Here is a 20,591-nt window from a genome sequence, read left to right as displayed (position 1 = left end):
AACAAACACACATGTTCATTTAATGCTTGCTATGTACCAGGCACTGGAATAAAAGCCTGAAATGTAGACTTCTTTAATCTTCACCACCATCCTCATACTTTGTACACTGTCAATCCCACATTACGTGTGAGAAAATTAAAGCTAAAAGAGCAAGTGAGAGGCAAATCAGACCTGAGCCCAGCTCTTTGAACAACAAAGCCCGTGCTCTTTACTGCGACATTTCCCATCAAAACCCACGATTCTCAGGAAGAGGCTGTTTTTCTTTCCCTCAGCCTTCCCCTAACAAACCTCAGCGTCAAAAACACCGTGTTAAACACACTTTTAGTTTCCAAAGTCTTTTTTTCCTCAGGTATTCTCTTTGGGGTGAGCCTTCCAAATATAGGGGTCCTAGTTTAGTGTTCTTCCCACTGTCCCAGGCTTGGGGTGCCTTTTTAAAAAATATTGTTCTAGGGCTGGGAATATGGCCTAGTGGCAAGAGCACTTGCCTCTTACACATGAAGCTCTTGGTTCAATTCCCCAGCACCACATATACAGAAAACGGCCAGAAGTGGCGCTGTGGCTCAGGTGGCAGAGTGCTAGCCTTGAGCGGGAAGAAGCCAGGGACAGTGCTCAGGCCCTGAGTCCAAGGCCCAGGACTGGCAAAAAAAAATATATATATATATATATATATATACATATATATATTGTTCTACCTACAATATACTCCATATCTCAACTGAGTGCTTTTTATCCTGCTGTCTGTGCAGGAGGCAGAATGCCAACAGTCCACACGCCGGTGTGCACGCACCGTCTAATCCCCTCCCTGGAGCGTGAGCAGGACTGGGAGTGCGAAGGGACACTGCGCATCTCTGCAGTGCATTATTCTACACACTGGGGGGATCTCACTTGTATAAGCACCCAAGTCGCCTATCAGAACTGGAAGATAGTCCTCCCCCCTTTCCTCTTCCCTCTCAATCTCATCTTATTTTCTCCACTAGAGAAGGAAAAAAAAAAAAAAAAGGGAAAAAAGAAGGAAGAGGAAAGCTACGTGAGAACAGCCTGAGAAGGTGTCCATTTCACCCCTGGAAGCGAACCTTCGCCGAAATCTAAGCTGGGCTCATATGGCTTCCTGCATTCAGAGCTATGAAAAACTGTGTTTTCTGGTTGAACCCGTCCCGTCTCTGCTGGGCAGGTCTGAGCTCAGCAGGTAAGTTCCTAAGAGACTAGCCCTTCCAGAAAGAGATTTGCCGCGGGAGAGGGCCTGGGGAGTGGCCACATGTCAAAGAACTACAGGCACCCTCTTGGAGTTGCCAGCAGACGAGGAAGGCAGCCAGCAGGAGGACAAGGGCCCCGACCTCACAGCCAGAAGGAAGCGGGACGCGTCAACCACCACAGCGCCTGAAGAAGGAGCGCGGGCAGCAGAGGGGATCACAGCACAGCTCCCTGCCTTGTCACCACAGGAAACCGGAAGCAGAGCGCTCAAGCCAGCGGTACACCTTAAGACATCACAAGATCAAGGGCTCAAATGAAAAGGCATCAGAATAAACGTTTAAGTAATCACAAGATCATAAACAGGTATTGTTTTAAGCCACTAAAGTATGTGCTAATACCTTACGTAGTAATAAAAATTAACAAAGACACTCTTCCAATCCAAAACTTGTCTACTGCGACCACTTCAAATATGACTCACGCCTGTAATCCAAGCTACTCAGGAGGCTGAGCCTGAGGATCACAGTTCAAAGCCAGTCCGGGCAGGAAAGTTTGTGAGACTCTCATTTCCAGTTTAGTACTAAAAAAGCCAGAAGTAGAACTGTGACTTCAGTGGTACAGCGCTAGCATTGAGCAAGAAAACACAAGGAGAGTACCCTGAGTCTAAGCACCCCCCCCCCCGCACAGTGTGAAACCATCTCTATGATCCCATTTACTGAGCTTAATAACAGCAATCAAAGTAATAGCTGTGTGCTTTATAAACCTTTAATTTAATTCTTTATCTGACAATGTCTAACATTTTTAATTTATTCTTCCTATATTCACACTGAGCACTTTCTACAATTGCTAGTACAAAGTCTAGTATTAAGATAATAAAAACAATGGAAATAATTCATGCTCTCCAAAAGGGTACAATTTCTTTGCCTATTCATGCCACAACTTCACTGAGTGCCATATACCATAACTATGCTTTGTATTGGTTAATGGAAACAGAGATCAGAAACATCCTCTTCCCAACTGTGTGGAGAAGTAAGCATATAAACTATCATGACAGGGTCAGACAGGTGCTCGTCACCCCTATTCCAGGGGTAGACATGAGTGGGAACAAAAGTATTCTGAAGAAGGTAAAAACCGAGCTGGTATTACAAAGAAAAATAGCAATCAGGTAGAAAGAGATATATTCCAGAAAAAAGGAAAGTCCGGTCTAAAAACAGGATGGAGAAATGGCAGAACATTTGCAAGAAATGCAAGCAATTTGTCAAGGTCAGAGCTTGTGGTCATATGGGACATAATGACAAAAGATGATAGTACAAAGACAAGGCAGTGTTCAGATTATGAAATCCTGGGATGTGCGTCTAATAAATTTCATTTCTGAAGCAAAGGGGAAGGAAGGTATTAGACAAAGAGACCTAGTCCAATGTATGCTTCACACCTAAGAATATTTAGGCTGCAACGTGAAAAGACCAGAGTACCTCCAGCCACAGACCAAGAAACTCAACTTGGAAACCTGACAGAACCCCCTGAGGTTAATACTGATTGAGAGTGCTGCCCCGCCCCACCCCACCCCTGCCTGAGGAGCACCAGGAGAACGCCTCTGCCTACATTTCCTAGCATCTCATCATCGCCTGTTTACTGGAGTCTCCAGCACTAGCTTCCATAGGCCTCAGAATGAAACCTAATCTTCTTAGTGCTGGTGCTTCTGAGTTCCTTCCAGTATTCATGTACACACACCAAGAACAACAGATGCTCAGTAACTATCCTCTCCCACACCTGAAATGGGCAGGCGCAACTCGCCCTTAGACTCGATGCACAATACACACTCACAGATAACAAGTGACTATTTTAAGATCTCTTCTTGTTCTAGTTCTCTAAGACTCTATAAAATGTTCACTGACTGATAAATTTAGTTTTGTTGTATTATAATGTGTCAGAATTTTTAAAAAGAGCAACGTGGAAAATTGCCTTAAGAACCTTTTTTGAAGTCTGTGAAGCAGAAAGTGTTTATCATTTCTCATTCTAGATACGATATGTCCATCAATAAAACATTTCAAGCAATACATATCTCACTGATCATTAACAATGATGACTGATAACTAAGTACACATCATTTTTAATAAAGGTACTGGCCACAGGGCCAGCCTCCCTCTTCTCACGTGGGCTCAGGATTCAAGTGTGTCCTTACCCATTCAAGAGTCATCTCGAAGCCTGAGTCTTAGTCACTGCCTCTCTAACAGCTCCATGGGGCCACCGCAGGTGCTTAGCTCTAACATCCTCAAAAAGAACATCTCTCGTGCTCACCATTGTATCTGAAGCATACTGCCATTTCCAACCTGTACTCCTCAATAAACCTTCATCAGATGAGTACTTGAATGACTAGAACAAGACTAGATAAAAAACAGAGCCCCACGCCATGTCCTTGCAAATTTCCCTCTAGCCTGATAACAAGTCATTAAGCAATGATCCATCCATCCATCTTCCTATTACTGAGCTCTATTTCACCTTGCTCCCAAAGCTTGTCTTCCCGAACACTTCCGTGGAGTTATCTACACGGCATATCTGATTACCTTTGCTCACATTAGTACTCACATTAGTGTGTGATAACTGGCGCTCTGAAAAGGATCACTTAACGACACGGGATATAACCAGGGGCTGGTGACTCAGGCCTATAATCCTAGCTATTCAGGAGGTTGAGATCTGAGGACTAAGATTCAAGTCAGTCTGGTAAGATGCCCCTGAGACTCTGCCTCCAATTATTAGCAAAAGGCCAAAAGTGGAAGTATGGTTCAAGTGATGGATCACCAGCCTTGAGGAAAAACAGAGACAAATAAGAGTGTGAAGCCCTGAGTTCAAGCATCGGTACCAGTAAAATACATAAATAAATAGGCAAGATTTAAGCTGCAATTTGAAGGAAAGGCAAGTAGGACACCTATATTCAAGGGAACAGCCAAGTAGGGCAGTGGGATCTGCATCTGAAAGAAGGCAGCGCACTAAAACAAGGGGAGCAATGAGCAGACTGAGAGGCAGCCTGGGAAGGTGGACCACAACTACACTGCTATGGACCCTACAAAAGCCTGTACATGTCTACAGCACCTACAGCAGTCTCAGCCACAAGGGAGTTACTCAAAAACTTGTTGATAGGCTTACAAAATATGATAATTTCCTAAAAGACCAGGAGTCCACCCTAAAGCCTCTACATTCCTCTGTCTAGACCAAACACATAGTTGAGAACACATAGTCTCATAGTAATGGCTTCAAATAGGACAAAATACCATTGCTACTCTCACAGAGAAGAAAAGGGTAGCATCGTGGGTGGGAAAGTTCTATTGAGGAGAGGGTAGGTGGTGTAAAAGCATGTGATAATGAGAGTGTCAAGTCTAACCAAGATGTCCGCTCAGAACCAGCAAACAATACTGATGAAGCAATAGTCATAGAACAATAATCAAGTCTTCGCATTTCCAATTTACAACTCGCATAACTCACTGCAGACACGAACCGCATTTGGCATCGGAACAGGCTAAATCATTCCCAGATCTTTTCATAATACCATCCATGTGCCTTTTAGCAAGTTTAATTTAAAATGTACTCATTGCACAATAAACACACTTGAGGAAGTACACAGAAAAGTACTTCAAAATTAGAAACAAGACACAGGACAAACTACAGATATAGACAAGATTTTTTTTTTCAATCGAAAAGAAACTATGTAAGTTTATGCCAAAAACTTAGAAAAAATAGTAAATGATGTTCTAGCAAAAATATAATTGCCAAATTGTTTCAACAAGAGATTGAAAACCTGAAAGGATCAATAACCACAGAGAAATGAGAAAGGCGAGCCAGGCAAGAAGGGCTGGGGTTACGAGGCGCTATGACGGTCTAAAGATGCTATGGTTTGAAGGTCTGTCCTTCCCCAAACTCAGACTGAAGCTCTGTTGCAGGTTTGGGGAGATAAGATCTTTTGTTTGGGTTACTGAGGACTTCACCCTCATAAACGGACTGAGGCCATCATCTTGGGGGTGGGCTCATTACAGAAGGGTGGGCCCCTCTTCTCTCCCTTTAGTCCTCTGTCCTCTACTGTGGACATCTTCCAACATGTAAACTGCATCCACAGACCCTTTGTCATAGGCTAGTGACCTGATCTTGAACTTCCAAGCCTCCAGAGCTGAGGAAGAATTTCTATTCACTATAAAATTCTCACCGTCAGGTATTCTGTTAAAGCAACACAAAAGAAACTAAGACAATTGGTACCAGGAGTGTGTGTGTGAGGGGGGGTGCTATAACAAATAACTGGAATTGTAGAAGCAACTTTGAGACTTGGTAGAGCTAGAAGAAGTTCGGAGACCAAGTCAGAGAAGATCTAGATTGCCATGGACAGAGAGCTAAGGATGATTCTGGTAAGGCCCCAGAGGACAAGGAGAGCTGAATGAATCTTCTCCATCTTCTCAGAGAATGTCTAAGTGGGCATAACCAGAATGCTGTTGTAAATCAAACAGTAAAGACAATTCTGATGAGGTTTCCAAGTGAACAAGGCAATGGAAACTGGAGGAAAGACCAATCTTATAATAAAGTGCAAAGAACCAGCTGAGCTGTTTCTAAGGACTATAGAGGGGGCATTGGGGCGGGGTGAGTATAAAGGTATGAGAAATGAACCTTTTTAAAAACAACCAACTTTTATATCTCCAGCTATAGCCAGTGGGGAAAAAATACCTAAGCAAAACATTCCATTTGCTGTGTGGCTTCTTTTAACTGCATATGGTAAAATACTGTACATGGAGATAAATGGTTTGAAGTAGAACATAATGATTTGGGGAGAGAAGAAAAAAAGCCTTTTAGTTTGACCAAGGATGTTCAGGAGAGAATACAGAAGGTACAGACAGCTAAGCAACACTTAGATAAAATGGTTAGGGGGATCAAAGAAGCCAGCCAGCTATTCATCAAAACCATGGGAGAACCATCAAAGAATCCAGAACTGTATAGCCACTAACTAGAGACTCCAACCTGTAAGGCTTGCTTCCCAAACTGAGCCTTAAGGCGTGGGGAGTAATCTCAATCCCGACTGCATAGAAGACAGACATAAAATCAAAGAAAATTATTGCCAAACTTGACCATTTCACATCATTTGTCTAGTTGGGTCTGGCATGTGGCTTGGGGCCTGCTACCCTTTGTCTTTCCCATTTCTCCCTTTTTGATGGAAATGAGTAATTCCGTGGTTAAGGCACCACCGCCATTCAGAAGCACGCAGCCTGCTTGCCTGCACAGGCTCAAGGCTGGAAGGAAGTTTGCCTTAAAAATGGAACCCACCATGAGTCTTACTCCCATGTAATTTCGGTAAGACTGGATTCTGAAGTTTAGGCTGCAATGAGCTAATAAGACTTTCGAGCAACTGAGGGTGGAATAAATGCATTTTGTATGTGAGAAGGACCTGTATATGGAGAAGCCCAGGAGGGATGCTACAGCTGGAATGCTGGTTTCAAGTCGTCTTTGATAGCAGTAAAAACAAGCTAGGATAACAGGTGAGATCTACCACCTGAATCTAGATGATGTTAATGATGTTAGTTGTTTCCCAACATGGGGAAAATATCCAGTGCTTCTCAATTCATTTTACATAGACAAAAGAAAGAAACTATTAACCAGTCTTATAAAACAATTACAAAATACTAAATAAGATATCAGGAAGTCTAACTCAGTGTTACACACACACACACACACACACACGCAAGTAAAATTCATCCCAGAACTATAAGAATGGTTTAAATTTGATTAAGTCTGTGTAATTGATACTTTAGGCACAGTCTATAACAGGCCTGGAAACTTCTTCCCCTCTCCGAACACTCACTCTGGGAAGAGCCAGCCTGTATGAGAGAAATCTGACTACCCTGAGAATGCCACTTGTGAGGAAGCTCAAGCTAGCGATGGGAAAAGGCTGCTGGGAAAAAGAGAGATGCCCAGCCAGTCTTCCCAGCTTAGCCATGACACACACACAGAGGGAAACGCATTCAGGTCTGGAGCCCGAAGAAGCTTTAGATGACTCCAGCCACAGCTAAGGCTTTTGGCCAGAAAGACAACCCTCGGAACGAGGAGGGCCCGAGGAACATCAACTGTTTTTTTTCTGTTTCAGCCTCTAATTCTCAATCCTCAGCCTCAGCCTCACGAGTGCTGCACTGTAAGTGGTGGATCCATCCCCAGGCTCAACTAACCTATGGACTATTGAATTCTGGGGTGGTATGCTATGTGACAATCCAACAGCCATTTTGGAGGATTTAGCCATAGTAATAGAGGGAAGAAAAGAAACAAGAGTATGCACTCAGAAAAAAAAAGTCATATGCAAGTGTCACTATTATCTACCTTACATGCACAAGGGAGTCAATTAAAAGCCATTAGGCCACACGGTGCCTTACACTTGTAGTTCCTGCTAGTTAAGATGGTGAGATAGAAGGAAGATGAAAGCGGGAGGGAAAGAGGAAGGGAGGGAGGGAGGGAGGGAGGGAGGGAGGGAGGGAGGGAGGGAGGGAGGGAGGGAGGGAGGGATTGGGAAAGAGAGAGAAACTATTAGAATAAGAGTAATTGACCAACATAGATATTCTTGCACGCCTTCAGTTTCAAGAGTGTATCTCCATTACCCTTGTCTGATAATAGGAACATGCTGATTATCTCAATTTGTGAAAGCACAGGTATCAGCATAGTATAAATTTTAATTTCATTACCACAGTGAAATCTCATTCTGGGCTCTTTGGTTTTGCTTTGGCTCATGGCCATAGATTGTATCTTTAGCCCTAGTTAACCAGTTTATAAATCTAAGTCTTTGATCTCAAAAAAGATGGAGCAAGAAGAATGTATCTAAACCAGCATTTACAAAAAATACTATTTAAGTGTCATCACTCTCAGAGCCCATTAATAACTCACTGCTCCACCACTGCCTTATTCTATCCAATCAACACTTCCCTCTGTATAATTCCAAGAGGCTCCTTCTCCTCCAGAGGAATCTTCCTACCACACTCATCTCCGGATTCGCCCTTTCTTCCCACCCTAGTCCTTCTCTATAAGCCCCTCAAAAATCTTCCAAGCCCACTGCTTTCCTCACCCCTCCCTGAAGACTTCGGGAGGTCATGTGGCTTCTCCTTTTCTAATGCTGCTTTAATATTCACAGCACCTTATGTTCAGCAAGCATACTAACTACAAAGCAGGTGCTAGATTATTTTGTCTAAGTCGGCAGAAAAGCTTGTCTAATTTTCTTGTATCCCTTCCTGCATGGTATTTCAAAACCTTAACAATAGCAATTATATAGTTGATGATTTTATAATCAATTTTAAATCTATCATTTAAATAGCATGTATTAATTAATTAGGCTTCCTGAGTGGAGCATTTAAAAAAAGAGCTAGTGAATTTGGCTAAATCCTAATAGAAATCAGTAGTGTTGAACCATGAAGAAAAAAATGGACTTGTAAACCTCTGAGATAGATTCTCAACAGTGTTCTATCATCAATGTGAAGGTGAGGAAAGAAAGAAAGCCATACATTTAATTCAAAGACAGCAATAAAATATTTCAAGGTAAAAATGACAATACATTTAAAGAAACTCAGACATATGCTACCAAATACACAGAATTCTAATTCATTCCATTTGTCTCTGAAGAACAGACAGTTGCCATTCTACTCAAAATAACTGGGAATGCAGCAAGAAGGTGCCCGGGGTGTTTCCCTTTAATCTTATCTATTTTCAAAAATCTTTCTTTTGCAATGTAATCTTCAAAACTGAATTAAAGCTCCCATCCTATCTCATATTTTGGATTCTAGGACTCCTTATCATTAGTTTTCATTGCCTGGATCGTACATGATCAAGAAGTCTCTGGTTTCTTCACAATGCCCTCTCCTTTTGAAAACTGCCTAGTTCAGAGCAAAGTTACCTTTTCTAGGATTCTATATTTTCAGGATGAAGTGGTCATAAAATTAACTGCCTAAGGGCTACTGATAAATTTAACTCAGACTTGAGGTACTGTCATCTAAAAAGTTCTCCTGGACTTCTATGACTTTCCATGACAAATAAGGTGTTCCTGAGAAATCAACTATGGAAATGGACATTTCCTTAATTTTAATTCGATATGTTACACCAAAAGAAATCATTTCAAGTTGTAGGGTGAGATGTTAGATTTGGCAATACTAATGATAAACTTAAAAGAAGGCTTACTACAAAGATTATCAGCTGAATTAAATAATGTGTTCAATAATGACATAGGTGAAAACATCCTGTCACAAACTCTTTTCTTCTCTCCAGAATGGCAAAAACAGTTCAGAATGACAGATAATCTAACCCAACCCAATCCAGGCATCACTGAATCCAAGAATCACCATCCAAGAATCACTGAACTGCTAGCTGATACTGTCAAAGAATTCATTCTTGACAGACAAAGAACAAAAAGACAAACCATTCAAAAAGCAACACTTACAAAACCATTTGGTGTAAACCAACTGCACAACTCCTGGGGGGAGAGGGGAGGGGGGAAGGGGGGACTGAGGGGGGAGGAAACAAGTAGAACAGGAAATGTCCTCACTGCCTTTCGTATGAACCTGTAACCCCTCTCTACCACACTTTGACAATAAAGAAAAAAAAAAGATATTGGGTTTTTTTTAAAAAAAGAATTCATTCTCTAAATGAGTCCAGGACAGTCAATATGACAATTACCTAAAACCACACAAAAACAGATACTAACGTCACAGGACTCAAAAAGCATGCATTCCCTCCTTGTAGAAATACCATAGGCAATCTGATGCTTGGTTATATAAATACAATAGCTAGTAGAGTATAGACAGTTGATAGGAGAGTGGGCCATGCCACGGATGCCTGGAATTTAGTGTTCCATTAACCACATGACCTCGTCAAAGGTATCAAACTTTTCTATGCACTGTTTGGAAAATGCAGATAAAAACCACACATTCTTCAAAGGCTCATTCTGATGGTTGAAAAGCATATACAGTTTTATCACTAGACTTTGACTATTCAAATATCAGCAACAGCTGAGTAAAAGAATTATTCTTCTTCCTTATATTTGCCCCAGCAAGAATGCTATTGTCCAGAACACTTTGGAAAACCACCCACAACGCCTCAGTAATGGCAAGTCTCTGCTTAGCTGAAGGCCTGGAAATTTCAGGAATAAGACAAACCTGCAGCCAGGCACTGGTGGCTCACACACAACCCTATAATCCTAGCTACTCAGGAGGCTGAGATCTGAGGATTGCAGTTCGAAGCCAGCCTAGGCAGGAAAGTACGTGAAACTCTTCATCTCCAATAAACTACTCAGAAAAAGCCAGAAGTGGTGCTGTAGCTCATGTGGTAGAGCACTATCCTTGAGCACAAAAAAAAGCCCAGGGACAGAGCCTAAGCCCTGAGTTCAAACCCCAAAACTGGCAAAAAAAAAAAAAAAAAAAGAAAAAGAAAAAAGATTAATCCGAAACAATTTATTTTAATTAGATGGGTAATCAAACTGGATAATGACCTTGTTGTATTAGAAAAAAAGTTTGTCCTAGAAATAAAGAGGAAACTGATTCTCATGAAAATTAAGGTCATCCCTATGGCCAAAGGATTACGATAATGTTCAGTGTTGGTGTTATTTTAGCGGTCTTTAAATTCAGCCTTAAATATGAGAGCAGAAACACAGTTTGATGGGCTGAATATGTAGCTTAGTGGTAGAGTGCTTGCCCAGCATGCATGAAGCCCTGGGTTCAATTCCTCAGTACCACAAGTCAGAAGTGGCATTGTGGCTCAGTGGCAAGAGTTCTACCCTTGAGTAAAATGAAGCCCAGGGACAGTGCTCAGGCCCTGAGTTCAAGCCCCAGGACTGGGGGGAGGGAGGGGAGGGGACCCAGTTTGATGAAGTGACTTGCCCAATGTATCAAAGGTAGGACGGACAGTCAGAAAGTTGGGACTAAAGCCAAAGTTTCTCCACGTCCTTCTCTCTCCTGTATCCCACATTACTTTCTTGTTCTTTCTGTTACATTCACATATGCCATGTCATATTCAGAGTTATACAAGTGGCCAGTATTAGAAAGCAAAAATGTTGCTCTCAGAAATTAAAACCATTCCATAGAATCCCCTATCACAACACATGCAATTAAACTTGCTCATTTTGCTTTCAGGTGCAATGTTTCTCCATTTGGCTTACTATCTGAAGAAAATGAATATGCACAGAATTCCTTATATATTAGCAGTTTTGTTGCAGTTTTAACTGGATACAAATCAAAATTACTACAGTGTCTCCTAAGACAAGTTTCTAGAACTTAGAACTCTTGAAGTCTGTTCCAAAAAATAAACCATCACTCTCCTTTTTCTCCTCCTTTCATCCCACCGGAGCTAGTTCATTTCTAGCCTCACAAATTCTCACATTCCTCCCAAGTCGTTTCATCACTCATAAACAAAATGAAATCTACAGAGGGTAAAAACTCTTTAGACTACACATTCATGAAGTGTGTGTATACATATGATGTGTGTGTGCGTGTGCACAAGCGTGCACATAGGGGTATATAAACGTGGGTGTATACATATGCCTAGGGGAGTACATAAGGATACTTGGCTAGAGTGGGGGGAAAACACTCAAATGGAAGCCGCCAAAAGATCTAGTTAAAAACTGAGTTCTGTCAACTGAAGACTGAAGTCTAAAGGGCACTACATGGCTTCTCAGAGCAACGCTCAGCTCCGCGTTCTCTGAGGAATGGAAATAGATAGGGTTACTACTCCAGTTATACTGTGCCTGGCCCGGCTGTAGACTTTCCACTGGCTCACTTCAAAGCTGAACGGGAACAAAGAGAGCAAAGGAAAGTGTAACGGGGGTAGGCACCTTCCACTAAAATAAAGTTACGATATCCTGAAGTCACTGAGATACTACTCAGGACAGCAAAGAAGACCACATAATTTACTCCGCTCCTTACCAAAATAGAGTAATAAAGGTTAGATTTAATTTTTAACTGAAATAACAGAGTTTTAAATTTTGTAGCTTTAACAAACTAAGAAGACATATGAAACAATTATTCTTTAGACTGACATTAGAATGGAGAGGAGTAATATATGTTTATTTGTTTTGTTTTTGTTGCCAGTCCTGGGGCATAGACTCAGGGCCTGAGCACTGTCCCTGGCTTTCTTTTTGCTCAAGGCTAGCACTCTGCCACTTGAGCCACAGCGCCCCTTCTGGCTTTTATCTGTATATGTGGTGCTGAGGAATCAAACCCAGGGCTTCATGTATACAAGGCGAGCACTCTACCACTAGGCCATATATGCCCAGCCCCAGAGGAGTAATATATGAAATTAGGTAAGCATGGATGCTAGGTTCCACGATGACTCCAAATAAATGCCTACATAAATTTCCAGGCTTAGGAGCTGAGACAATCCTAACAGAGTGATGAGGTAGAAGAAAAAGAGATGGACTGCAGGGAAATCTCCAGTGCTCGAGTTGTTTGGGTTCTGCACTAAAGATGAGAGAGTTACATGGAACAAACTAGAGTTCTGTACAGGGTCACACTCAAGTAATTTAGCTGAGGTTTCATCAGTGAATCATCTGAGGAAATCCAAGGCCCAGAGAGAAGAAGAGGAGGAAGGGGGAGAGGAGGAGGAGGAGGAGGAAGAAGAAGAAGAAAGAAGAGGAAAAGGAAGAGGAAGAGGAAGAAGAAGAGGACGAGGAGAGGAGAGGAGGGAGGAGGGAGGAGGGAGGAGGGAGGAGGGAGGAGGGAGGAGGGAGGAGGGAGGAGGAGGAGGAGGAGGAGGAGGAGGAGGAGGAGGAGAAGGAGAAGGAGAAGGAGAAGGAGAAGGAGAAGGAGAAGGAGAAGAAGAAGGAGAAGAAGAAAGAAGAAGAAAGAAGAAGAAAGAAGAAGAAAGAAGAAGAAGAAGAAGAAGAAGAAGAAGAAGAAGAAGAAGAAGAAGAAGAAGAAGAAGAAGAAGAAGAAGAAGAAGAAGAAGAAGAAGAAGAAGAAGAATATTTCATCAGGAATCATGACTACTCCCCAAAAGCCAGAATATGACTTGTAACTCATGAACCACGGAATGAAGTGTAAGAATTTTTGCTGCACAAGCTGATAAAATCAGCCCTAAATGCTGCTCTGATCCAGTCTAATGAAGCCTAAAAGCAAAACCTGAAAGCAACAAGTAACAAATTTCAAGAGCATTTTTAGGAATACTAAACCTCACAAGTAATAAGGTAAAATTTATAATGTCTGACATCCAATTAAAATTTACTATGTATGCCAAAAGGCATAAAAATATAATCCAAAGCGAATAGCAAAATGAATAAATTGAAACTGACCATGAATTGAAAGACATGACAAATTAGTAGACAGAGCCATTAAAAGTTATTACAACTATAATTCATATGTTTAAAGCTAGAGAATAGAATGAATGTATTAAGTCGAAAATGAAAAAGTTTTGAAAGACTCGAAACATTTTGAACTCCTAAGAGCTGAAAACAACAATGGGAAAGAAAATTTGTAATGCTCTTGTGAGCAGACAGAAGCACACGTGTAGGTATGGGTGTGTGTGTGTGTGCGTGTGTGTGTGTGTGTGTTGGATGAAGAGAAGATGAACAAATCAAATATTACGGAAGAAGTTAGTAAGCTTGATGACATGCTACATGTCTGTGGGCATTCAGATAGGAACTATTCAAAATGAAACATTGAAAGAAATAAGACTAAAACAAAAACAAACTGAAGAATCAGTGGAGTGGCACAACTTCTGAGGCCAATGCGCTTGCAATTGAAATCCAGAAGGGGAAAACAGTGGAGGAGGGGAAAATAAAAGGCTTCAAGTAACAGCTAAACATTTCCAAATTTGATACCTATCGTAAGCCCACAGATTTACAAATCCCAACCAATCCTAGGCATCAAACCAAAGAAACTATGCCGAGGCATCCCAGTCAAATTGCTTCCAACAATGATAAAGAGAAAAACAGCCTGAGAAAGACCCACACGACACAGATGGGAGAGTAAGTTAAAATGACAGGCTTCTCACTGGAAACATGCAAACTAGAAGACAATGGGGCAACATCTTAAAAAAATTAAAAAGGGGGGAAAAAACGTAGCCTACATTTCCATGCCCAGCAAAAATATCTTTTAAAAATTAAGATGACATAGAGATGTTTTCAGACATACTGAAAGACTTCAATTACCAGCTGAAATGCACCACAAGAAATCTCCAAAGGAAAAAGTTTAGACACAAGGAAAATGGTACCAGATGGAAGAGTGGATCTACACATGGGAATGAAGGCACCAGAAATGGCAAATATGTGGGCAACAAAAGAGAATGTTCTATTGTCATCATTCACCCCAGAACAATCTCTGGTCAACAATGGAGTCTCTATCAAGTGGCCGCAGGAGACGGTAAGGGGAACTGGAAGAATCCCTACTGCCTACTGACATGCCAGCCATCTTAACACTGTAACCTATGGTCCACATCTTCATGGGGACGCTGGTGCACACATACAGAACGCTCTCCCAGTCCCAGAAGATTAGCACAAGGGGAAACAATTTTAACACTATACTCGGCAGCACCTCCTGAAGTACACACCTTCTACTCTATTATTTTCAAAAGGCTACCACAAAACAGTGTGCCGTTTTATGCCAAAAGTCGTCTCAGATATCACCTGGTTACCATGTTTCTTGAACACTGAGTGCCTAGCCCATGCCATTTGAGTTTGTGTATGATGCTGACACAGTAACAAAATTATCTAACCATGAATTTCTCAGAAGATACCATTGTTCGGCAGGTTTTATCTGTATTTAAACCTCTCTAGAAGAGAATCAGTTACGCAAACAAAATAATGGCAATTGTTATGATGTTTGTAACAGAAAGAAAATATGCGACAACATCAAAGGGCTGGCTATGAGCTTTCCTCACCATGACAAGACACCTGAGACGAGTCCACTTATAACAAGGAAAGGTTTTATTTGCGCTCACTGTTTTCCAGTCTCAACTCATGGTCACTGGCATGTTTCTTTTGAGTCTACTCTCATTTGGCAGAAAAGTGGGGGGGGGGGGGTGTGTAACAAAAAAACTATCCTCATTTGTGCTCTTTCCTAGTCTCTTTTAAAATTAAAATTTACACAACAATTATGCAGCAGTTAGGTAATCATTCCACATGATTCTAGGCAGAAATCTGGGGCCCATGAGGGGAGGTCTGAAGGCTCCAAAGTGACGCCCTAAAGTCTACCAAATTTGCTGAATGTGTTAAGTTTGGAAAATTTTCTTCGGCTTCTTTTCACTTGGACTGTGTAGACTCAGTTGAAATGATTCTAAATCCTCCGGTATTTTTAAAAGGCATTTGTAACTTCACATACAAAAATAATGAAATTATGTTTTGAAGATAAAGCTTCTCATTCTGTTCACTGGTTTGTAGGAGGGCAAAGAGTGTTTCTAAAGAAGGCCCAGAATGTACTGTGCCAAGAAGAAAGAAGGCACTCAACAAGTGATGGGACTATGTCATAACACTGTAACTGAGACGCCAGCTTGAGGAGGGTGACATGGCCAAAGCTGGACTAGTTTATCAACACAAATAACTCTAGTTCTGTAACCCACTGAATAAAACAGAATCCATGTATCCATACGACACAAATGAACAAGTAGAAAGAGAAGTAAACTTTTCTTTACAATGCATAACAGATAAACCTAAGAGAGATGACGAAATTAGAAAATAATCACTTGGCAACCATCACTTTAATAATTAATTAATGAGTAGAAATTTGATGAAAAATTAGGTATTTGCATAATCTAAAAATATCTCCCCACAAAACTTTTTGATTAAAAAATCAAAAATTATTAATTCCATAGAGGTGAAACCTGGGAGATGCCATTTCTAATACAGGGTTCACAATTAGTATATTAATGGGACAAATCAAAATGTATACCATTTGATAAGGTGTAAGAACTCACTTTTGTTCTATACCTTCTAGAAATGATGAACTTCTTCAAGAAGAAACAGACAGGGCTGGGGATATAGCCTAGTGGCAAGAGTGCCTGCCTCGGATACACGAGGCCCTAGGTTCAATTCCCCAGCACCACATATACAGAAAATGGCCAGAAGTGGTGCTGTGGCTCAAGTGGCAGAGTGCTAGCCTTGAGCAAAAGGAAGCCAGGGACAGTGCTCAGGCCCTGAGTCCAAGGCCCAGGACTGGCCAAAAAAAAAAAAAAGAAAGAAAGAAACAGACACACCAACATTAAGGAACTATACAAAATAACTGGCTTGAAAGTTGGGGAGGGGGGTGGCTGGGAATATGGCCTAGTGGCAAGAGTGCCTGCCTCATATACATGAGGCCCTGGGTTCAATTCCCCAGCACCACATATACAGAAAATGGCCAGAAGTGGCGCTGTGGCTCAAGTAGCAGAGTGCTAGCCTTGAGCAAAAAGAAGCCAGGGACAGTGCTCAGGCCCTGAGTCCAAGCCCCGGGACTGCCCCCCCCCCCAAAAAAAATTTTTTTAAAGAAAGTTGCAGGGGGGGGGGTAACACATGTGTGTGCGTGTGCGTGCTGGTATTGAGGCTTGAATTCGGGGCCTGAGCAGAGTCCCTTAGCTTTTTGCTCAAGGCCAATGTTCTACCACTTGAACCACTAGCCATTCCTACTCTTTGGTGGTTAGTTGGAAATAAGTCTCACAGACTTTCCTGCCCAGGCTGGCTTTGAACTGCAATCCTCAGATCCTAGTCTACTGAGTACCTAGGATTATAGGCTTGAGCCACTGGTACCTGGTTTGAAAGTCTGAAAATGTCAAGGAAAGCCTAGGAATTGTTTCTGATTAACAGAGAAAAGAGACATGACAACTAAATGCAATGTGTGAGAGTAGACAGAATCCTTATGTTCTTCTAAAGGACACTGGGATAACTGGAGAAACTTAAAACCTGAACAGGATGTTCAGGTTAGATCACAGTAATACGGTGAGGTTAACGTCCCAGTTGTAATACTTATGCTATGATTATCTAAGGGAATATTCTTGATGGTAAAGAACATTCCTTGATTTATTTGGCAATGACTGATAGTCTCAGTAATTTACTTTAAAATGATAAAAGGAAGAAAAGCTTTCTGCAGTATTTTTGCAGTGTTTCTATAAATCAAAGGAAAAAGCCATAAAATGCTCAAGAAACCAAAGCAGGGAGTACTAAGGTTATAACAATTCAAACTAAGGCTTCCACCCAAAAGAGTATTCACTATGTCCAGAGAACCCTGTGCAATTCCTGGTCAATCCAGCGACATCATGGCATGGAGGAGGAGGTGGGGAACCACCAGCAAGCTGTCCTTTCTTCCACTGACATATTTCACAACAATGCCAACAGCTGACATGCAGTAATAACTCAGAAAACAGCTAATTTGCTGGGACTATGTTTTTAAAAACGAATACAGCAATTACAGCAATTTCCAAACAGGAAGAATATATATATATACAATTCTGTGATGTCAGAAAAGGTCTTCCATGTAAGTCATCTTTCCAATCAATTGAAATTTGAATAGGATAAATCTGTTTTAATTGTCAGAAGACATTTTTCTAAATTAAACCATTTTGGATAGAAATAGAATATCCTCAATGTATTACTCCCATGGCTTCTTAAGAGACTAATGATTATCAATACCAGCGATGCTGAGGCTTACAGAACTTGCTGTATTATACACCTCGCATCACAATGCTCTTTAAAAGATGAGGGCAGCTTTTCAGCTCTTTCCCTGACTATTCTTCTGCTCAGGTTTTCACATATTTCTCAGGGTTTCCAATCACTAAATTATAACATTTAATCTATTATGGACTTAGAAACTAGAATATCATGATTTGTAGAATGGCACACAAAATAAAAGCAAATAGTTTCTGAATAAGGCCTTGCAGAGTATTCCTCTGCGTAAACGTAGAACTGTATGATGTTGTATCTAACTTTTAGGTTCTTATATGATGGTTATACATTGACCTTGCCAACCCCCTCCCCCAAAATGTACTATTCTACTTCAATTCTCAAGTAACACATTAAATAGCATTTACAAAAAAAAAAGTGAACTTTATTTACACAATCACAGGAAACAACGTTGCCCTTTATAGACAGACAGAAGCAACAACAACAAATCTAGCCAGTGGCTCAATCATTTGATTATGAGTTTAGCAAATCAATCTACTTGGATCTTTGGTAATATTATAAATGACACTTCTCTGTGACTCAATGTTCTCTTATAGACAGAGAAGAGCTGATGATTGTAAAATGTAAATTTTGTTTTAAAATTTTTTTAGACTTGATGATGTAAAAATGTGATTGCTAACAGAAATGTCAAAGTAGAGGAAGTAAGAAGGTCACAGGAACTATAAATATGTTAAATAGCTCACATTACTGTCCAAAGTCATGAGTCATAATCTAAAGCTTATTCATCACGTAACAGAAAGAAAGTACATTATGTCAAGCTTTTAGGATGCCCACCACAATGGAAACCAACGGAGTTCCGAGTAGTCACTGTGAAGGAATGGGCTAGGGCAAGGAAGGGAGGGCAGAGCAGGAGTGTTCACTCTTCATCTTACAGTTTCACTGTGGTAGAGCGGCACGCAGCAGCGGCGGTTGCATCTTGAACACCGGGCCAGGGTTAGGCAGAAGCAACCCCACCCCCCTGTCATGCGGGCCTTTTCTCACTGTGTCCTTGCAGACGCAGGCCTGCTTACATCGTGTGCTTTATTTTTCTGCTTGGCTGTCTGACCACTAAACTGAACACATTTTCTGTACAATAACTATTAGAATAGTAAAAATTAAATGAACAACCTCTAAAGGATGACAACAGTGATGAGGATTAAGACTAACCATACCAATTTAACTGAAAAAAAATATTGAAAAAGAGGAAGAGCCAAAAGCAATCAGAAAATGTACATCAACATTTACAGCTATAATTCAATAATTCTATCCTACTAAACCTTTCATTTTGGAAAAAAAATTCTGACAAATACCCAGCAAAGTTAAAAGAAACTGAAAGAGAAAATATGCTGCCTTGCCCATTTGCTTTCCGTGAAAGGTGCTGTCACCACCCCCTCTGCAGAGCACAGTCCCAGGGTCAAATGCAGGCTGCCCAGCAGACCCCAGTACACGGGGCCTGCTCGGGGCATCTCTGAGTGCGGAATGTGTTTATATAAAAACAGTGCTTCAAGTCTATTCAATGGGCTCCACAAAGCAATTCCACATGACAACTTCTTTCCACCATCAAAATCTACTTATTATTAAAAAGAAAACTAGCTTCAAGTTAAACATGGAGACGTTTTGGTTTTCTAGGCTACGGGAACAGCTTAGTGGTGAAACATCAAAACCAGAATGCCTAACATAGGATATCTTTTCTCAAAGAAAGTATAAAGCTTTCTTTTTCTATCTGTTCTACATACAAACAGTTCCAGAGCAATAGCTCATCGTAAAAAAGAATCTGTAAGTTAGACATTCATTTGTAGCCTTGAAATGTGATATCCATCTGAGGTTAGCTATTTCACCAGTTTTGCTGTCCAACTTCAAAGTGTTAGCAATAAGAAGTTCATTGAGCAAATCACAAGACACAAATGCAGTGGTGATGAAAGACACTCATACAACACAGATCCCACGCTACAGCCATCACCCTGTGAAAAGCAGGGGAAGAGGGAAAGGCCCCAAGCTGCAGGGCATGACAGGAAAGCCTTACACCATCTTGAGTAAGTTATTAAACATCCCGAGCCTTCAGTGACTCATTTGTCTCATGTGTAGAATTGATGACAAGAATAAATAGAAGACTAAAATACATACACACCTCGCATACTATTTGTACATAACAGACATTTTAAAAAGTAATAACTAACTAGGCACGGCTCTAACACCTATAGTCCAATCCCAGCTACTCAGGAGGCTGAGGCAAGAGGATCTTTTGAGACTAGGAGATCAAGTTCCGCTTGAGCAACATAGCAAGAACCCGTCCTTCATGTGTAAAGGTAACCCCGCTGTACATCACCTCTAAAAAAAAAAAAAAGTAATTTTTTAAAGATGCATTGTACTCATAAATTGACATGTTGATTTGAAATGTCTTTGTACAACTAAAGATAATTGAAAATAAATTCATTTTTTTAAAAGAATCTGTCTAGGGCTGGCAATATGGCCTATTGGTAAAGTGCTTGCCTCGTATACATGAAGCCCTGGATTCCATTCCTCAGCACCACATATATAGAAAAAGCCGGAAGTGGCGCTGTGGCAAGTGGTAGAGTGCTAGCCTTGAGCAAAAAGAAGCCAGGAACAGTGCTCAGGCCCTGAGTCCAAGCCCCAGGACTGGCAACAAAAAACAAAACAAACAAAAAGAACCTGTCTAGAAAGTCTCATTGTGACTCAAGGGTAGAGCACTAGCCTTGAGCTGAAGAGCTCAGGGACAGTGCCCAGGCCCAGAGTTCAAATCCCATGACTGATAAAAAAGAGTAATTAA

The 20,591-nt window shown here is 41.1% G+C and overlaps 1 protein-coding gene and 1 long non-coding RNA gene across 2 annotated transcripts in view; one reads left to right on the top strand and one right to left on the bottom strand.

Moving 5' to 3' along the window:
- The window catches only part of Uvrag (UV radiation resistance associated), a 249,916-nt gene that overhangs the window by 138,640 nt on the left and 90,685 nt on the right, over nucleotides 1-20,591 (bottom strand).
- On the top strand, nucleotides 1,877-20,294 carry LOC125361514. Its single transcript, XR_007212951.1, has 3 exons — nucleotides 1,877-2,327; nucleotides 4,520-4,522; nucleotides 20,260-20,294. It is a non-coding gene; the product is annotated as an uncharacterized LOC125361514 (long non-coding RNA).

This window comes from Perognathus longimembris, chromosome 13 (assembly GCF_023159225.1).
Source record: "Perognathus longimembris pacificus isolate PPM17 chromosome 13, ASM2315922v1, whole genome shotgun sequence".
NCBI classification, from domain to species: Eukaryota; Metazoa; Chordata; class Mammalia; order Rodentia; family Heteromyidae; genus Perognathus; species Perognathus longimembris.
Note: the sequence above shows the minus strand (reverse complement) of the source record. Positions and strands in the feature narration are given on the sequence as shown.